General features: G+C 41.2%; 1 protein-coding gene across 4 annotated transcripts in view; it reads right to left on the minus strand.

Annotated features, from left to right (window-relative positions):
- LOC139450021 (protocadherin-9-like) overlaps positions 1 to 16,324 on the minus strand; it is a 168,959-nt gene extending 152,635 nt beyond the window's left edge. For 3 of the 4 annotated variants that reach the window (XM_071231650.1, XM_071231641.1, XM_071231651.1), the window contains exons 1-2: positions 16,251 to 16,324; positions 9,976 to 10,111 (exon numbers count right to left, since the gene is read on the minus strand). The gene's annotated coding sequence lies outside the window, so the exon portion shown is untranslated. The remainder of the gene's footprint in view (positions 1 to 9,975; positions 10,112 to 16,250) is intronic. The other variant, XM_071231643.1, reaches the window with a different exon arrangement.
- Positions 16,325 to 21,036: the final 4,712 nt, after the last annotated feature.

Consider the following 21,036-nt stretch of genomic DNA (forward strand, 5'->3'; position numbering starts at 1 on the left):
AAATGTTGCCATTTAGACTCAATTAAGAAAGCATGCCTTGTGGTATTTGGTGACATTTATGAATTAGGAAATAAATCAATTATATTTGTGACACTTGAATAAGCATCTGTACTTAAAAGTTTCCCTGACAACAAGTAGGGTGTTGTGCGCGGAACCAGCTATTTGCGATATGTTGTTCTGATGCGAATGTTCATATGTGAATTCAGGCAGAACCAGTGATGGAATCTGACACGGCATCCAGCGAAGTTGGATTTTTTGCATTATTGTTTGGAATTATATAGCTCATGTGACATGGAAATATTTTTGACACAATAAATAAATGAAGGAAATAAAAAAGTTCCACGATCTATACACCTGAAAGTACCACTATATGTTTCTGACTATTCTATTTCCATATCTCGGAATGGCAAATAGGACGTTTAATTACTGCACAGAAATACATATTAAGTTACTTAATCAGTAAGGGTGAGTGAGTGAGTGAGTTGGGTTAAACGCCGCTTTGAACAGCATTCCAGTTATATCACGGCGTAACATCTTCACGTGGGAGGAAAATCCGAAGTGATGCAGGTCTCATACGTTTACCACTTTGGTGAAACCTCGAGTGCGGGTCTGGTGCTGACAGACCTTGTGACATATTCGGGACGAACCGGGATTCCCATCCACGATCATAGGATTGTGGTGTGCCAAAGGGACGCGACTCTGTACAGCGAATTGGGGCCACTCAACGACTGGGCCACCCGTGCCCCCGAAATAACAAGAAGTGACATGGTAGTGGTGATATGATAATATTGGTCCGATATCAGTTTCTCGTCTCCATGTTTCATTCTGATGGAGTATATTTCATCATCTCCATATATAGAAATGGGAAAAAGAAAGTTTACACTAAAAAATTGGATCTGACCCAAACATTATCAAAACGATACTAGGCTAAAACATTCGCCGAAACTGTGCTAGTAATGTGAGGTGAGATGAAATAGGTTTTAACGTCACGTCCAAGATTATTGCACTTATATAGCGGCGTACATACACGTGTGTGTATGTGTGTGCGTGCGTGCGTGCGTGCGTGCGTGCGTGCGTGCGTGCGTGCGTGCGTGTGTGTGTGGCTGCTTGTACTAGTCCGAACTGATGCCGATTTTTAGTGCGAGCCCACTGAGATACTATGCCGCAATTTAACATGAATACTCCACTCAGAGACAGTATACTGACTCCGAGCCGACCAGTCCTTGTTTGATGCCGAGTGCCAGGAGTGGTTACAACAAGTACCATCTTTTATGTATGACGCGGCCGGGGATCGTGCCCCGGACCTTCCGCTCTCCACGGAGGTAAACTTCAACTTCCAACACACAACTATGATACCCGTATCAAATACGTCACCATCGAATAACCATTTCATTTTAACCGTTTCATTCTTTGCAGCCATATCAAACATAGGTGTATACTTTCTTTTTCCTGGTCGATTATCTTCTTGGGAAGGTTGTTTGAAAGGGGATAAACGGATACTTATCTACTACAATGATGTGAAACATCAATATACTTAGAATATGTTATGATATGCCACAAACTGACGTCATATTCTAGAAGAGGAAATATTGTATATTATCATAAATATAGCGATACAATATTGATTCATTATTCAGTATGATACAGGCACACAGGACATAGCATTATACAGGATGAAGACTGATATACAACCTCATGATTCAGTACGATACAGGCACACAGGACATAGCATTATACAGGATGAAGACTGATATACAACCTCATGATTCAGTACGATACAGGCACACAGGACATAGCATTATACAGGATGAAGACTGATATACAACCTCATGATTCAGTACGATACAGGCACACAGGACATAGCATTATACAAGATGAAGACTGATATACAACGTTATGATTCAGTATGACACAGGCACACAGGACATAGCATTATACAAGATGAAGACTGGTATACAACGTTATGATTCAGTATGACACAGGCACACAGGACATAGCATTATACAAGATGAAGACGGATATACAACGTTATGATTCATTATGACGCAGACACACAGGACATAGCATTGTACAGCAAGGTGGAGACTGATATACAACGTCATGATACAGTATGACACATGCATATAGGATATATTAACATATGATAGCGACAAGTGTTCGATATGACGTGATAAACTATCATGTATATGTAAATTTGCAAGATTACAACATCAAATGTCAACACAACTTGACGTTTCTTGCAGAATATTCAACACGGATCTGGTGCCAGCTAGGTTCTGCTGTATTGGTTATGACATGAAAAGATCTCACAGCTGCAAGAGAGTATGTTTGAACAATCATTGTTCGCTTGCAATGTCGGTAATCAATATTTATCATAAATGACCATGTCCCGGTAAATATATATAACAGATCTGTGCAACTAGGAAAATGTACTCTGATCAGCTGTTTATAGGTGATAAATCATTCCCATGAGCTCAATACATAGTCACAGCTGGTCGATTTCGTGGAAAGTCTCAAACAATTATATTCCATTTTGAATTATAACATTTGTCACTTTACACATCGACATTTATATAATATGGTTTCGTAAACGACCGAATGCTAAGGTGAACGACATATTTCACCTTGCTGTTTGCATACTTCATCAAGGGTTAGTGTAAAGGGTGATCGAATCTGGTGTACACAAACCAGTGATATATATAATAAATTGTGTGAAGAATCTATCCTACAGTCGTCGTGAATTGTGTGACTCATCCTAGATACAGTCCCCGTGAATTGTGGGAAGAATCTATGATACCGTCTCCGTGAATTGTTGGAAGAAGCTATGATACAGTCCCCGTGAATTGTTGGAAGAAGCTATGATACAGTCCCCGTGAATTGTTGGAGGAATCTATGATACAGTCCCCGTGAATTGTTGGAGGAATCTATGATACAGTCCCCGTGAATTGTTGGAGGAATCTATGATACAGTCCCCGTGAATTGTTCGAGGAATCTATGATACAGTCCCCGTGAATTGTTGGAAGAATCTATGATAGTCCCCGTGAATTGTTGGAGGAATCTATGATACAGTCCCCGTGAATTGTTGGAGGAATCAATGATACAGTCCCCGTGAATTGTTGGAGGAATCTATGATACAGTCTCCGTGAATTGTTGGAGGAATCTATGATACAGTCCCCGTGAATTGTTGGAGGAATCTATGATACAGTCCCCGTGAATTGTTGGAGGAATCTATGATACAGTCCCCGTGAATTGTTGGAGGAATCTATGATACAGTCTCCGTGAATTGTTGGAGGAATCTATGATACAGTCCAATGATACAGATGTCTGGCACCTGTCAGGCGTTTTATTTTAAGACAAACACACTACCTCGGTCCAGTGTATGGAATGCTAACTGTTTGATCTAATTTTATCATCCCAAATGAGAACACCATAGTCGGTTCTTAAAACAATGCTCCTACTTTCAAGGGGGGCACGCGTGGCCCAGTCGTCTAAGGCGCCGTAGTTCGCTGTGCAGAGTTCCGTCCCTTGAGCACACAAGGAACCTAGATAGTAGATTCGAATCCCAGTTTGCCCTGATTATGTTTCTCGGTATATCAGCACCATACCCGTGCTGGTGGGTTTCACCAAAGTGGTATAGATCTGAGACCTCCGTGACTTCGGGCTTTCCTCCCACATTAAGTTTACACGCCGTAATATAGCTGGAATACTGTTAAAAGCGGCGTTAAACCCAACTCACTCACTCACCTACTCCTACTGTCAAAGCTGTCACATGTATAAGGTACTTAAAGCAGTTTCTTCGAGTAATAAAGACAAACATTATACACTATTTTGGGAAATAAATCCGTGTATAACACTATTACACTAAATTCTTACACAATCATATTAAACAGGATAGCGCATTTATTGTTTCGGAATAACCCCCTTTAATAAGAACTTGGAAAGCTTAGTGATATCCATGCCGCAAACATCTGATCAGACTTGCGTCCCTTTGTCGTGACGGGATCCGCAGCTCGACGATTAGAGTATGGTCTTGGGACTCACAGGGTTTATATCTGAGTTGCCATCTGTGCTGACTTTCACTTTCGGTTATATTGTTGGAGGAAGTGCAAAGTAAGCTTATGATATGGCGTTTTGTCAGTCCTCTGTGCGTCAAATTGTCGTCGGTCCGTTAGTCTGTTTGTCTTTACGTCCGTTCGCAATCAATTTCGAAGGCATGAATGGAAAACCATAAGCGATGTCAATATAAAACGCCAACATCCAATCTCGATTATTCGCCAAAACGGATTCCATTGAGTGTAGAAGGCAAAATAGCGGTGAAAATTATATGAATGGATCACTGATAACCAGTGATGGCACCAGGTGTTCACACGAGTTTATGCTGGATGCTTGGGCCCTGTGAAGTACCGGTGGTCTTCAGCAACCCATGCTTGTCGTAAGTGGCGACTGACAGGATCAGGTGGTCAGGCTCGCTGACTTGGTTGACTCATGTCATGATATCCCATGCTCATCATATCAATTACTTGATTGTCTTGTCCAGACTCGATTAGTTACAGAAACATAGCAGGACTATTGCTGTGTTAAACTAAAAAAAATATAATAATCTATTAGGGTAAGTGACCCAATGAATTGGTTTGTATCTAAATGATAGATAAAATATATCGATTCTCAAAATGACCTTCATTCTTTATTTTTGTCGGTCAGTATGAACAGCATACCATGGGGTTACATATACTTCATAGCGTATAGGTCAGATGCCATCGACACTGTAACATTACCTCCTTACTCTATATACACCGATGTATCCACCGTCAGATGGCAAAAGCCGGTCGTCAAGCAGTAGTTCCTATGTTGAAAATGAGACGTCTGTCAGTTAAATATGATGCGGAAATTGTAGACTAAAGTGTTTAAATGGTTAAAATCATTTGGATCTGAAAAGGAGTTATTAGTAATGGCAAAGACCTGATGTACATAGGATATAAACTGTGGGGCAAAAGAAAGTAACACCCGTGTTCGATTGTAACTAAAACGGAAAGAAAAAATGGTTATCCGATGGTGATGTATTTGATACTGGTATCATAGTTGTGTTGGGACTTCAGGCTTGCACGTTTTCGGCGACTGTTTTCAGCCAAGTGAGTGAGTGAGTTTGATTTTACGCCGCTTTTAGCAATATTCCAGCAATATCACGGCGGGGGACACCAGAAATGGGCTTCACACATTGTACCCATGTCGGGAATCGAACCCGGGTCTTCGGCGTGACGAGCGAATGCTTTAACCACTAGGCTACCCGACCGCCCCGTTTTCAGCCAAGGAACGTATTGATAACGTTTGTAATTTTTAGATCAAATGCAAGTTGCAAGAGTAAAGTTTATTTTGCCTGGTGGTTTAGTTAACTCCTTACCTTCTTGAAAGATTACAGTAATTCAACTTTATTACTCTCAAAAGGTTTAACATAATTTCAGTTTGCGTTATGAGGTTTTATTACTCCCATAATGGCGTCTGTTTCTATATTTGCATCCACGATTTTATAGCTGTCTGATTTCAATGGCGTTTTTTTTTCCAGAAGAGTGCCCGAAGATGATGTTTTCTGTGGAAAAGGCCAATAACTTCATATATACAAGGGCTGATCATGTTCTAAACCTAACAAACAAAAGCAACAAAATATTGTGAAAGTATTTTTAATTTCATTTTGCAACACAGTCTACCTGCTTTTCAATGCACTTCTTATATCGATAGTGAAGATTCTCAATTACAGTCAGGAAGGAGTTTTCTGAAGTCACCCTGGAAAACCAACCCATTCACGTCAGCTTTGAGGTCATCGTTGTCGTCATAGCGCTTTCCGCGAAGGTGTTCTTTCAGTTTAGGAAACAGGTGGAAATCAATTGGTGCCAGGTCTGGCGAGTATGGAGGACGAGGAAGCTCTTCGAATCAACACTGTAGCACAACAGCCTTTGCAGGACGAGGGGTGTGAGAAGAGGCATTGTCATGAAGTAGAAGAACTCCAGCAGCCATCATTCCCCGCCGCTTTTCTTTTATAGAATCTCTCAGGCGATGAAGCAAATCAGCATAGTAGGCAACGGTGATCTAAGGAATCAACAAGGATTACACATATTTCATCCCAGAACACAGTGACCATAACTTTCTTCACTGATCTTGAAGACTGGAATTGCTTTGGTGCCGGAGAAGTGGAATGGTGCCAATCCATGGATTGACGTTTTGACTCGGGATCATAGTGGTTGACCCATGTTTCATCACCCGTTACCAACCTCTTTTCTGAATTTGACGAAATCCTCCTCAATTCGCTCTAAAAAAATCTTTTGTCCTTAATAGCAGGATTTAGAAACTTTGGCACCCAACGAGCAGGTATTCTATTCATCTAGACGTGTTCATGAATAATAGTTTCAGTGGATCCAAAGCTTAGACCTGTGTCTTCCTCAAGTTCAGCAATGGTAATACGGAATGGGAATAGCTAGGGTACTTATCCCCATACACTTGTGACATTCTCGGTACTCGTTCTCAACATCAACAGAAAAAATACACTTGCAATGAACTATTCAAACAATGTATTCCTATTGACTAGTTCACTTTGTTATGGCCAATAGTTGAAAGTTAGTCAGGCTGAGGACTTTTTGACCAGCCCTTATAAAAACAAATTTGATATACAATTTTCATTAACTAGGTGCTATTTATTTTCCTTTGGTCTTTTTTTCTTTTCATCATAGACTAATATTAACTTGCGTGTATTAAAAAAATGCTTTGAAATATTGAATTTCACAAATTCTTCATATAGCCTGCTTTCAGTGATTTCGTGAACACTTTCGGATAAACGCAGTTGTGTGCTACCGTGTTTATATCAACAATTCAACTGGAGCGACTCTCGCTATCACGTTTCAGTAACTGAAACTCCGGAATTATTCTATCAACATTTCCCGCGCGAGATTTCTTTTTTCTGCCTTACGTGCTTTCGTTCCAGATTGGGTGTGATTTCAATTCCACTGATTTGCGAAACTGAGAAGCAATTGTTGATGATTAATTAGTAAATGTATCCGAAACGACAGCCGTTATCCGCGACGTTGTTACACGAGCTTGCTTTCTTTTGTTTCCAGAAAGAAGATTGGTATTGTGTTTCATCGCTGACGATAACAATACTTTCTGTATATGTGGCAATCGGCCGCTTGCTTCAAGCGTCAATCTGCACGAAACGACTACAGCACAAGTCTATGTTAAATTATAGGGGTGACAAGAGCTATAAGATCGCTTTGTGCAGGAAGACTAGTCTATCATACAGACAAGTCTAGATTACAGCAGTTTGTGATAATGCAGAGAGTTTCTGGGCTCCTTTTTATTACATTCTTTCTTCTATACAATGTTTTGAATTCAGAGACTACATGTTAGTTTGTAAGAAGACACTGGGACCTGGATCCCCATTGGCACCAATTGTGCTTCCCTTCTTGCGGATCTGTTTCTGTATGCATATGAATCGGAATTTCAAGGTAATCAAGAAGTGTAACGTGAGCTTCAGGTATATCGATGATCTGATATCGTTCATTAAGAATCAAATAGCCAATTCCCTTCCACTGATCTACCTACCTGAACTAGAAATATAGGAGACCAGTGAGACCACCTCATCTGTTTCATATTTGGATCTTTGCATAAAGATTCAAAGTGGCAAAACACTCGCAAAAGACTTTATGACGAGGGGTGACTTCAACTTTCCAATAGTCAACTTTCCCTTCATGTCGAGCAATATTCCAGCAGCTCCAGCCTTTGGTGTTTACATTTCACGACCTTTGAGATACAATTGAGCCTGTTCTTTCTACCAAGATTTTAAAGAGGGTCATACGACTCTTGCTCAGAAGATGATTGATCAAGGTTACAACATTCAAGGCCTATGTAAAGCTTTCAAAAATGTTTATGGTAGACACGTGGAGGACATTTCCAAATTTGACGCATCAGTGACAAAAATGATGACGATGCAGTTCCGTATTTTGACTTGTACCAAATGTTCCCGTATTTATTTCAGTTTGATTTTCCTTTGCATGTGTTTGTGATTAGTGCCACCGGTGGGGCAGGGAACGCTCACCTTTTCGAGAACACATGGTATCATTACTATTTGATAGTGATTCATAAACACATGCTCAAGACATAGTCGGAATCGTACAGTCGACTCTGCTTAATGCAGAGATTTCTGTGGGGTATGGAAACGAAGTTAAAGGGGGGATATAGGAATGGGTGCCGTCCGTCCGTCCTTCCGTCCGTTCGTCCGTCACATTCGTTTCCGGAGCAGACCTTGAAAACCGTACCATATTTCTTCACCAATTTTGGCACATAGATAGGTCTAGTGATGAACTGTCGCCTTTTGATAGTTTTGGATTTTAACAAAAAATGTTTTTCAAGTTTCCATGGAAACGACTTTCATCTCGTCATCTCGTAGTATTGAAAACATTTCCTTTCTTGTTGGTAAGTTCTGCATTGCTTGTGTGTATGTTCCTCCAAAAGTCTAGTGGTAGAGCGTCCGCCCAGAGAGCAGAAGGTCCGGGGTTCGATTCCTCTCCTCGTTATACCAAAAGACGTTAAAAGATGGTACTTGTTATTACCCTGTCTGGCGCTCGGCATTAACGGGCTAAAACAAGGAGTGGTCGGCTCGGAGTAAATATACTGTGTCTGAGTGGGGTATTCATGTTAAACTGCGGCATGGTATCTCAGTGAGCTAGCACTATAAATCGGCATCAGTCCGGACTAGTACAAGCAGCCACACAAACACACACACGTACATACACGTCGCTATATTAGTGCAATAATCTTGGACGCGACGTTAAACCCCATTTCACCTCACCTCCCCCAAAAGTGTCATGGACACGGTTTTTGCATTCACTGACTAACTTCATGTAGAAACACAACTCATTACAAATACAACAGTGTAACTGATCTTAAACCTACTCAACTGTATAAACACTGCCTCCTGCCCTGTATATATTCTTGTCAACCATACTCTGTACTTCACTTGCTTGATAACGGTGTTAGAACCTACACCGAAACCATCGATCCTAATTGTAATAAAGTTGTTTGTCCATATGTCTCATCCTTACTCATTACAAATACAGTTACATATTAAACTGCAGATGGCAAAACAACACCAGTAATAACTGTTTTAAGTGCTGCAATTAGGCCATTTACAAAAAAGCCCAGTGCACATAGTTCACAGGAGCTAATGCATTGCACACAACCGGACATTGGCGGGGGATATGAATCGAATATGTCATGCTTGTTCGCAAAGCGATCGCAGCACTACTACTGTAGTAAGCCTTTGCTTAAGTGTAGGAGTTACGAAAGAATAAAGCTCAGTCTCTGAAAATGAACCCTATGAAAATATATAATTTTGATAAAAACGCTCAACTCCCTTTATATTGAAAAGGAGCCTCAGGGAGATGGGAGGTTCGGAAAACCTAGACTTGCTTATTTTAGTAGAAGGGAAAATAATATGGTTCAGGGACTGTGAGACAGGCTAGAGTTACGATAGTGTTAGCGTAGTCTGTCTTACAGATTCTGATACAAATATATCCAATACAGCCCATGCATTTCTATAATGTTTGGCAAGTCTAGATTACTGCAGTATCTGAAAATGAAGAGTCTCCGGGCTCCCTTTTATTATATTTTTATCAAGACATTTGAACAACTGGTTTTTTTCTGTACGATATGTTCATTTCAGAGACTAAATGTTAGTCAAGTGGTAGCGCTAGGATCTTGGACCCTCGACTTTTAGTTCTTCCCATGACTTGTACAGTCAGTCTGTTGTACTATCATCTTTCGGTATTAGTACTATATGCAAGGATGATGAAAATATATGACGTTACAGTTCTAGTTAATTGAAATTGTACACCAGAATCCGAGCAGATTTATAGTTTTGGATAGAAATACAAAATAATAATGTTGTATTGTCATGTTTTCAGTCATGTGAACAAGAAAGTGAATATTTACATCTGTAGTTTACATCTCTTTCAGAGCAGCGATCTTGTTCGTCGTTGTCTTTCGTCTTCTCACATTCCGGGCCTCAACAGAGATGGAATCCTGTGGACGGTCGCGTCTTGAGCAGGAGAAACAAAGTCCGCTGGATCTATTTGAAATACCACAACAGAATATGTAAAACATGTCAATGTTGGCAAAGTAATAAGCAGTATAAACGACAGCGTTCAAAATGCGAACTTAAACAATAGCGGTCTGCATCGGAACACAGGGAATATGAGCCACAAAACCCTTTCGATAATCATAAGAAATATCGGCCAAAAGCAGTGTCGATTGTACGATTCCGACTATACCACGGGCATGTGTTTTTAAATCATTATCAAATAGTGATGATACCACCGCTGGCACCTATCACAAACGCATACAAAGGCAAGTCAATTGTTCACCTGAAAAACACTGGAACGTATGGTACAAGTCAAAATAGGGAATTGCATCAGACATCATTTTTGTCATCAGAGTTCGTCACCCAACTACAGTAAACTACGGTTATAACGAACTCAAAGGAACCTCTAATTTTAGTTCGTTATAACCGCAGTTCGTTATAAGCTTACGAGATAAAGCATAACTACAGCAAACTGTCGGGACAAAAAAGTAAGTTCGTTATATCCGTCAGTTCGTTATAAACGTGTTAGTTATAAACGTAGTTTACTGCATTTACTTTGACTGCCATGTTTAGATTTGTGTATATAAGGAAGCTCAATTATTTAATTGTTAACGAGCAGCGTTTGACGAAGATAAGGACATCAATGATCCCCGTAGCTGTCCACAATCTATTCTGATAGTCAATAGAAGCACCTTTCATGTCAAATTTAGCAATTTGATATCAGACGTGTTTGTTTGTTAGTTGTTTAATGCCAGACTCCAGATATGTGACGGCGGTCTGTAAATAATCGAGCCCCAACCAAGCAATCCAATGATTGACATCATAAGCATCGATGATCATCGCAATTGTGATACGGTGACATGAATCAACCAAGTTAGCGTCTATGACCACCCAATCACGTTAGTCGCCTCTTAAAACAAGCATGGGTTGCTGAAGACCAATTCTGACCTGGATCTTCACGGGTGATCGTATGTGTTGATTTGGCAAGCATCGATACTGATATGGCTACCGTTTTAGATTCTTTTTAGCCAAAATATACCCTATGTTCCCGAACCAGTTGTTGATAACGTGAGCAATGAACCAATGACCCGCGTCATCGGGGTACGGTGACACGTAAGTCACAGAGCCTGATCATCACCGCATCTGTTGAGTTTTATAGTGTCTGTCCGGAGAACGGTAGCTTGGTAGCTCGATCCCCTGGCCGCGGCATACAAAAAGACGTTAAAGGTGACACTTTTTGTTACCCTGTCTAGCGCTCGTCACGAATGGATAAAACAAGGGCTGGTCGGCTCTGAATCAGCATACTGTGTCTGAGTTGAGTATCGATGTTAAACTGTGTCATGGTATTTCAGTGGGGGAGCGGCTTGCAGTAATAAACTGGCGTAAGTCCGGAGTAGAACAAGAGAGCACACAAACACGCACGCACGCACGCACACACACACACACACACATTCGGACACAGACACGCACGCACGCACGCACGCACGCACACACACACACACACACACACACGCACACGCACGCACGCACGCACGCACGCACGCACACACACACACACACACACACTGACTGAACCAAATACACAACCAGGCTGCATATTCGCTGCAGGCACGAAAGTCACAAGGTTTTTTAATGTGGACAAAACTGGCTACCGCGCTGTCATCAAGTACCTCCAAATATAACGCCAGCAGCCACCCATGCGGACGGACGTGGTGCCACTGTTAAGAGGGGCTCAAGAGGGGAAGAGAGAGCCTCGGAGATGATCCAGGGTCAGGAAGACCCTCAACTGACACCACTAAGGAAGATGTTGAAAATACATGATATGATTATGGATGATCGACGACTCACCACACGCCCTATAGCCAATACAGTAGGCAACTCCCGTGAGAGTTGAGAACATTGTGAGGAATGTACTGGACACGACAAAGGTTTCAGAACGCTGGGTTCCAAGGCTTCTCACTCATGATCAGAAACGCTCCCGGTACATCATTTCTTGTAAGAATTTCTGTCGTTTTCAAGTGGACCAGCTGATTTGGTTTAGCGCTTTGTACCCATAGTGAGAATTGAGTTCACCCCTATCAGCCAGACGCTAAACAACAATTCAAGCAGTGAAAACATCAAATTGTCCCCCCTTCTGAAGAAGGTAAAGTCTGTTCCATCAGCTAGCAGGCGAATTTCTGGGATTCCAAAGGATACGACTACCTCCCAAAACGTCAAACCATTAATGGCCAATATTATGTTAATCACCTGGGGCACCTGCCTGATAATATCAAGGATAAACGTAGTGGAAAACTCACTTAAAGGTGTTATTCCACCTGGACAATGCACATGGACACAAGTCTATTGTCGCCATGGTGGCAATGCACGACTGTTGTTTTGAACGCATTGAACAGCCTCCATATTAACCAGATTTGGCACCGTCATATTTCCACCTCTTCCCAAACATGAAAGAACTGTCTGAAAAGCATTATTGAAATGATGATGACGTCATTTCTGCTGTGGGTGACTTTTTGCACCACCGTAAAGGAAGCGTGAGGACCTCGGAGGGGATTATGTCGAAACATCAGCAACTCCATCAATGCAGGCCATCACAGTGAGGCTCAGAACGCTTCAGCAGACGACTCGCGAAAGGCGGTAACTTTGAAGGCCACCATAAACTATTTCTCCACTTTTGAGTGGAAATATTCTAAACACCTCAATACTAGGAACACACCCAGAGCTTAAACTGTCCAGCACGTGTTTAATACCCGAATACATTATTTACAGTGCAGGTGTGTCAGTTGTAGCACATGAACGCTAAAATGTGTATTTATTACCACCTGATTACAGTATGTATTAAAATAAAGCAATTACAATCATATCTAATAGAAAACTGCCGAGCAATGGAAAATATACACCAATGTTTGATAATGGCTAAAATAAAACATGGTTATTTGATGGTGATGTATTTGATACGGGAATCATAGTGTGGTTTCGGGCTGTGTTTCGGCTACCGGTTTCAGCCAAGTAACGTTTTCATAAGGTTTGTAATTCTTTGGTCAAATCCAATTTTCAACGGTATATTTTCTTTTGTACATGTACAGTTTATTGAAAATGTTTAAATACAGTAAACTACGGTTATAACGAACACGCTTATAACGAACTGGCGGATATAACGAACTAACTTTTTAGTCCCGACTATGTGCTGTAGTTATACTGTATATATGGTTATAACGAACAACGGTTATAACGAACTAAAAATAGTAGTCCTTTTGAGTTCGTTATAACCTAGGTTTACTGTTATAAAATATCAAACATTAGATACTCTTTTCACCTCAACATAAAAAGTCGACGCACATGCAAGCAGAATCAGATGAGCTGAAGAATTGACTTAGCGAGATACAATTAACACAACTAGTGCCCCTAAAGGCACTGTAGCTCACCTGGATATATATATATATATATATATATAGATATATATATAGATATATATTCAATAGCTTTAAATCTTTTCAAAGCAGCCACTAAAGCTAATTTGCTGCCGGCATCTGTGTTCCAATGTTTGCAGTACACATGAACAAATACGAGACAAACAGCTAGAATGTCCTCAGTGTTTCATAATTGACAGCGGGTAATATGTATTGTATTGTATAGCATTGGTCGTAGTACATACGCCAACGTGAATTTCATTTGGTGAGCTAGTGATTTACACGTTATGTATGTATCTGCAATGTATACTACTGTTTCTAATGTATTCAAATGGGCATAGTCATATATCAAAATCCTAAACGAGATAATAAAAACCAAAAAAGCAAATCAAGTCATTTAAACAGTTCTGTCGACGTTAACCTATAATCAGATGCCAAAATATATAGGTTTTTAAGATAAAGATATTGTTTGAAGAAACAACAGAAACCGAGAAGCTTAAACGTTCATTCAGTACTGGGGAACTATTCTACCACAATATACTCAGGGTGAACATGCATTCAGTACTGGGGAACTATTCTACCACAATATACTCAGGGTAAACATGCATTCAGAGCTGGGGAACTACTAGTATTCTACCACAATATACTCAGGGTAAACATGCATTCAGTACTGGGGAACTATTCTAACACAATATACTCAGGGTAAACATGCATTCACTACTGGGGAACTATTCTACCACAATATACTCAGGGTGAACATACATTCAGTACTGGGGAACTATTCTACCACAATATACTCAGGGTAAACATGTATTCACTACTGGGGAACTATTCTACCACAATATACTCAGGGTAAACATGCATTCAGAGCTGGGGAACTACTAGTATTCTACCACAATATACTCAGGGTAAACATGCATTCAGTACTGGGGAACTATTCTACCACAATATACTCAGGGCAAACATGCATTCACTACTGGGGAACTATTCTACCACAATATACTCAGGGTAAACATGTATTCACTACTGGGGAACTATTCTACCACAATATACTCAGGGTAAACATACATTCAGTACTGGGGAACTATTCTACCACAATATACTCAGGGCAAACATGCATTCACTACTGGGGAACTATTCTACCACAATATACTCAGGGTAAACATGCATTCAGAGCTGGGGAACTACTAGTATTCTACCACAATATACTCAGGGTAAACATGCATTCAGTACTGGGGAACTATTCTAACACAATATACTCAGTGTAAACATGCATTCAGTACTGGGGAACTATTCTACCACAATATACTCAGTGCAAACATGCATTCAGTACTGGGGAACTATTCTACCACAATATACTCAGGGCAAACATGCATTCAGTACTGGGGAACTATTCTACCACAGTATACTCAGTGTAAACATGCATTCAGTACTGGAGAACTATTCTACCACAGTATACTCAGGGTGAACATGCATTCAGTACTGGGGAACTATTCTACCACAATATACTCAGGTTAAACATGCATTCACTACTGGGGAACTATTCTACCACAATATACTCAGGGCAAACATGCATTCAGTACTGGGGAACTATTCTACCACAGTATACTCAGTGTAAACATGCATTCAGTACTGGAGAACTATTCTACCACGGTATACTCAGGGTGAACATGCATTCAGTACTGGGGAACTATTCTACCACAGTATACTCAGAGCAAACATGCATTCAGTACTGGGGAACTATTCTACCACAATATACTCAGGGCAAACATGCATTCAGTACTGGAGAACTATTCTACCACAGTATACTCAGGGTAAACATGCATTCTTTACTGGAGAACTATTCTACCACAGTATACTCAGGGTGAACATGCATTCAGTACTGGGGAACTATTCTACCACAATAAACTCAGGGCAAACATGCATTCAGTACTGGGGAACTATTCTACCACAGTATACTCAGAGCAAACATGCATTCAGTACTGGGGAACTATTCTACCACAATATACTCAGGGCAAACATGCATTCAGTACTGGAGAACTATTCTACCACAATATACTCAGGGTAAACATGCATTCAGTACTGGAGAACTATTCTACCACAATATACTCAGGGTAAACATGCATTCAGTACTGGGGAACTATTCTACCACAGTATACTCAGGGTGAACATGCATTCAGTACTGGGGAACTATTCTACCACAATATACTCAGGGTAAACATGCATTCAGTACTGGAGAACTATTCTACCACAGTATTTACTGGGCAAACATGCATTCAGTACTGGGGAACTATTCTACCACAATATACTCAGGGTAAACATGCATTCAGTACTGAGGAACTATTCTACCACAGTATTTATAAGGTAAACATGCATTCACTACTGGGGAACTATTCTACCACAGTATTTATAGGGCAAACATGCATTCAGTACTGGGGAACTATTCTACCACAGTATTTATAGGGCAAACATGCATTCAGTACTGGGGAACTATTCTACCACAGTATACTCAGTGTAAACATGCATTCAGTACTGGGGAACTATTCTACCACAGTATACTCAGGGTAAACATGCATTCAGTCCTGGGGAACTATTCTACCACAAGATTATTCCCCCACGAGCACACAGTTAAGTTTTCATTCATCTTAAACAAAACCAATTTCAAGCCTAACATAGATACCAAACAGTGCCACACTGACCGACATCCAATATCACCTTACCTACACTAAAGCTTCGTCTTATGTATTCCCCAGACCTTGTTGAAAACACTCCAGACCACTCCAATAAGTCCTCCGTAGCAGTACTGTACTTTAAATAGTTGCAACAAGTTAACATACTTAGCATTCAGTCTGTGGGAAGCATGTTCGCCTGGGAATACTTTTTAACTAAAGCGGTTGCATCGTATGACTTCAAGATGGCTGACAGGTAGTGGTGCTCCGTGATATTAGAGTTTCTTTTTCACTTCTGTTATGTAAGAACTATTTTTTGTCATCGTAGTCGTGTGCCTATTGACACGAATCCTCCATAGGGAAAACCTTACTGTGTTTTTATTGCGCTTAGCATGCTAGGTTTCTGAAGTAATAGCTAAATCCTGAGTTACGTAGTGATACCGTAGAAACATAATTACTGAAGATCAATTATTTTTTGTCCCAAGTGAGTGAGTGAATTGGGTTTAACGCCGCTTTTATCATTATTGCAGTTATATCACGGCGTGTCAGCTTAGTGTGGGAGGGAAGCCCGAAGAGATGCAGGTCTCAGACGTTTACCACTTCGGTGAAACCCATGAGCACGGGTATGGTGCTGACAAACCTAGAAACATAATTGGGGATACGAACCCACAATCATAGGTTTCTGGCGTGCCCAAGGAACGTATCTCTGCACAGAGAATCGCGGCGCCTTACACGACTGGGCCACCGTGCCCCTGTCCCTGATAAGCCACTATAAGGGGAAACACAAATATGGCTGTACAAATAATTCTTTTAAATGTCTAGCCCTTTCACTGAAGTTTCAAGATTTGTCAAAAGTTTAATGGCATTGACTCCACCGTGACATCATGGATCCTCCTCGCAATTGTAAGTATGTTTTATATGTTTTTAGAACATGCCTATTCCTCTTGTCATGACTGATAAGAATGGGATCTCTCTACGTTTTAAATAATTGGAAACAAAAATATATTCAGTGGGGTAATATTGTTAGTTATTAAATTCCCCCTCCCTCCAGGGTATCATGGCTTTGTTCATTGTACATGGGATTATTATTTGACATTTTCAATATCTAGATTTGAAAAAAAAAACCTGCCTCTGGTATTAAAGAATGTTATTACCTGACTTCTGAAAGTTACTTCTGGAAGAAACGCTTGGAAAAAAATAATTGTACACATATTAATGTGACCGTGTGAGCAAATGAGTTGGGTGTTTTTTGTTCCAAGGAACACTTTTTATTTGTCAACTATATATTTCCAGAGAGTTTTCCAGCCATAGCAGTGAGTGAGTGAGTGAGTGAGTGAGTGAGTTAGTATGGTTTTACGCCACTTTTAGAAAATTTCCAGCACTATCACAGCGGGGGACACCGGAAATGGGCTTAACACATTGTACTCATGTCTGGAATCGAACCCGGGTCTTCGGCGTGACGAGCAAACGCTTTAACCACTAGGCTACCCGACCGCCCCTCTGTGTGATGAAGAAACACCTTTGCCACAAGGATATGCCCCCTCCCTTGACACTTCTTGAACCTTATATGTTTATGGCCATTCCGAGTACCTAATTTTTAAACTTAAACAAACGTATAAATGCACAGAAGCTTAAAAGTACAAGACGCATTATTTTGCTATTATGACTATATAAGTATTATATTCCAACGATATTCCTGGTTCATAGAGGAATGCATAGAAGCTTAAAAGTACAAGACGCATTATTTCTATTATGACTATAAAAGTATTCCAACGATATTCCTCGTTCATGAGGATCTAATGTGTCTCTTATGTATATCACATATCACACAGGTATCGACCCAATCCTTGACATAGTCGCTAGAATTAAAATAATAGTTCTTGCAGTAAACAGGGGTTCGGATCTGTCTCGGCGTGTGGGCTTGGTGTGGTAAGAAAAGTCAACACTGCGCATTTCTGAGACGTTTACCTCTGACGAAAGTGAAGCCCACGCACAAGCACTGGTAAGGTGCTGAAGTCGATGACTCCGGCGTTTGTATCCACGACTAGCGGATCACGGGGATGGTGCCCGGCTGAGGCACGTAACTCTGCACAGGAAATGTCGACGCCTCTGCCCACTGGGCCACCGTCTCTTTACAAGGTCAGATAGTTCTAGTAGCTACATGGCACATATTACGCGGAAAACACAAATCTGCGTATCCAAAGTAAAGTTAATGACTTAATTCACTGATAGGTGTTGGGGCTGCCTGATGTGAAGGTGGATTGCCAGGTGTGTGTGCGGGTTGCCTGATGTGTGTGCCGGTTGCCTGATGTGTGTGGGGGTGGGGGTGGGGGGGTGGGGGTGTGTGTGTGTGTGGGTGTGTGCGCGTCGTGCGTGCGTGCGTGCGTGCGTCGTGCGGGTTGCCTAATGAGTGTGAAACAGAAGCATATGAGCTGAGAGATGAGCGTGTGGCGTCTGTCCTTTGGAGATAGTCCAGTCCTTGTTTTCTCCCCTTAATGCCGAGCACAAGGCAGGGTGACAACAATTACCGCCTTTTATCATCGTTTGGTATGACGTTGCCATGGGATCGAACCACCGACCTATGACCCTCCGGGCAGACGTTCTATCAACTACACAACTGAGTCGGTTTGAGTCGGCGTAAAGGGGCTTGATTCAGACGCCATGGGGATCAAGGTCCCGGATGTAACGTGGGAGTCTCGAGTATCGACGCCGGACTGATGGTGTGATGCTCTACATATCTATTGTATGACAAACAGCCATCTAACGTTGTTCTTGTATTAACCCCTGAATCTGAATCGACACACTAGACTATTTCTCCCATCAAATGCATAGAAAACGCCTAAATAAGTTTTTGGATGAATAATAATAGACGCATCAACATGTCTTTCGCAAGTAAGCGTTGACATTAATATCCGACACGACCCTTTAAGAGGCAGACAATTCCAGAGCCGCTTCCTATTCATACGCGAAAGTCGATCTCCCAGACAAACATTATAAAGTTTTAAACACGGCAATGTTTTATTGCGCAATAAATCTCTCCTTACCTTGTACAAGAGGCTCAGGATAAGCACTGCAAAGAACCTCTTTATTTCCAGGTTTTTTTTTACATATTATCTAATTTACCTCTTAGCTCCATATGTACCTACAGACCTTCCCAGAACCTACAGACTACATGTCATTTGAATTCAAAACTATTTTCCATGGCCCTGTCTATATCAGCTCGTTAGTGGTACTGCTCCTCAACAGTGCTCAACTTGATTCTGACACCTTCACATGTTGGTGACCCGTGAAGATCCGGGGTAGAATAGGTCTTCAGCAACTCATGTTTGCCGTAAAAAGTGACTATGCTTGTCGTAAAAAGGCGGCTAACGGGATCGGGTGGTCAGACTCGCTGACTTGGTTGCTTCATGTCATCGATCCCAATTGCGTGGATCGATGGTCATGATATTAATCACTGTATTGTCTGGTCCAGACACGATTATTTACAGACCGCCTTCACATTGCTGGAATATTGCTGAGTATGGCGTTAAACAACAAACCAACCAACCAAATCACAAGTTGGTCATTCCAACGACTGGTGTGATGTTGATAACACAGGTGAGAAGCTAACTCAGTACTACCAAATCTTCATGAAGAAGGCATCCACGTACATCTTGATCACCCATGAAGGGCTGTCACATTTGCACCCATCGTTCACAATACAAATAGTCATCTTTCCTTCTTTGTGATGACGGTTACCAAGGTGAGAGACTAACACCAGCACCTGACAAGATAATTGTCTTCAAGGTCAACCATCATCGGGGAATGTTATTTAGCTTGGAGCCATCGTTTGACACATCTTTGTCAATATTTCATATTTCCACATTACTAAATAGGCTTTTATACAAACGTCCCTTTTGCGAGATACTGAACAAATATACTATGTTTTCTCGCCAGTCAAAGGGGTCGAGGCAAAAAATCAATTTCTTCACTGAAAGATCGATAGATATTGTTTGTACATGGAACCTTTAAAGTTAAAATAAGATGTAGAAAGTAGCATGACCGTAGCATGCATAGGCTCACGAAGGCTCACAAATCAAAGGTCTCCAACAAAGAGAGAGTGGAATTGCGGTTAAAAACCAAAGTGTGGTTGTAAAGGTCGGTCTTAGCCAATGGCGGGCATACCGGTGGAAGTAGGTGATGTTCTACCGTTGTAGGAGACGTCGATACCCACCTCCGGCATTCCTATCCCCCAAACCTCCGTGACAACATCTTTTGAACCCCCGCGAGATCTCACAGACTTCTCCAGCTTCTTCAACTGTTCACCCAGCTTGAAATCGTGAGATATGACCAAGTAGATATTCTTTCAAAACCCAAACTGATTTTATAAGATAGAAATCACTAGCGGGTATCGTCGAAAGCCGCACTGAAACGTGTTCTTCGCCTTGCTGGAAGTCGAAATGTATTAATCACTGGCTAGGAGATATGTAACAAACATGCGATTCCCACCTCTACTGGACAACCGCCCTGATTCTGTAGAGATGGGTTTGCTGTCTACATTATATCGATCCAAGGCCTGGTGTTCTAGACACATTAGTAGCGGTAATAACAGTTTCCTAGCATCTACAGTAACAAGCATAACAAATTACCGAAACGTACAACACTGTAATACTTTAAGTAACAAACATGCAAAGGTTGGTAATAATTTGTTTCTTTGTTTGCTATGGAATCCTAGAAGGGATAGTGTCGCGTTATCGCATTGTCGCGCTTTGAATAATCATTTTTGCCTTACCAAAGGGCGACAATGCGACAAATGGCCAAAATGTCTAGCATTGTCGCGCTTTGGTTAATTTTGACA

This window comes from Haliotis cracherodii, unplaced genomic scaffold, assembly GCF_022045235.1.
Source record: "Haliotis cracherodii isolate W230 unplaced genomic scaffold, xgHalCrac1.p SCAF_8, whole genome shotgun sequence".
In the NCBI taxonomy this organism is placed as follows: Eukaryota; Metazoa; Mollusca; class Gastropoda; order Lepetellida; family Haliotidae; genus Haliotis; species Haliotis cracherodii.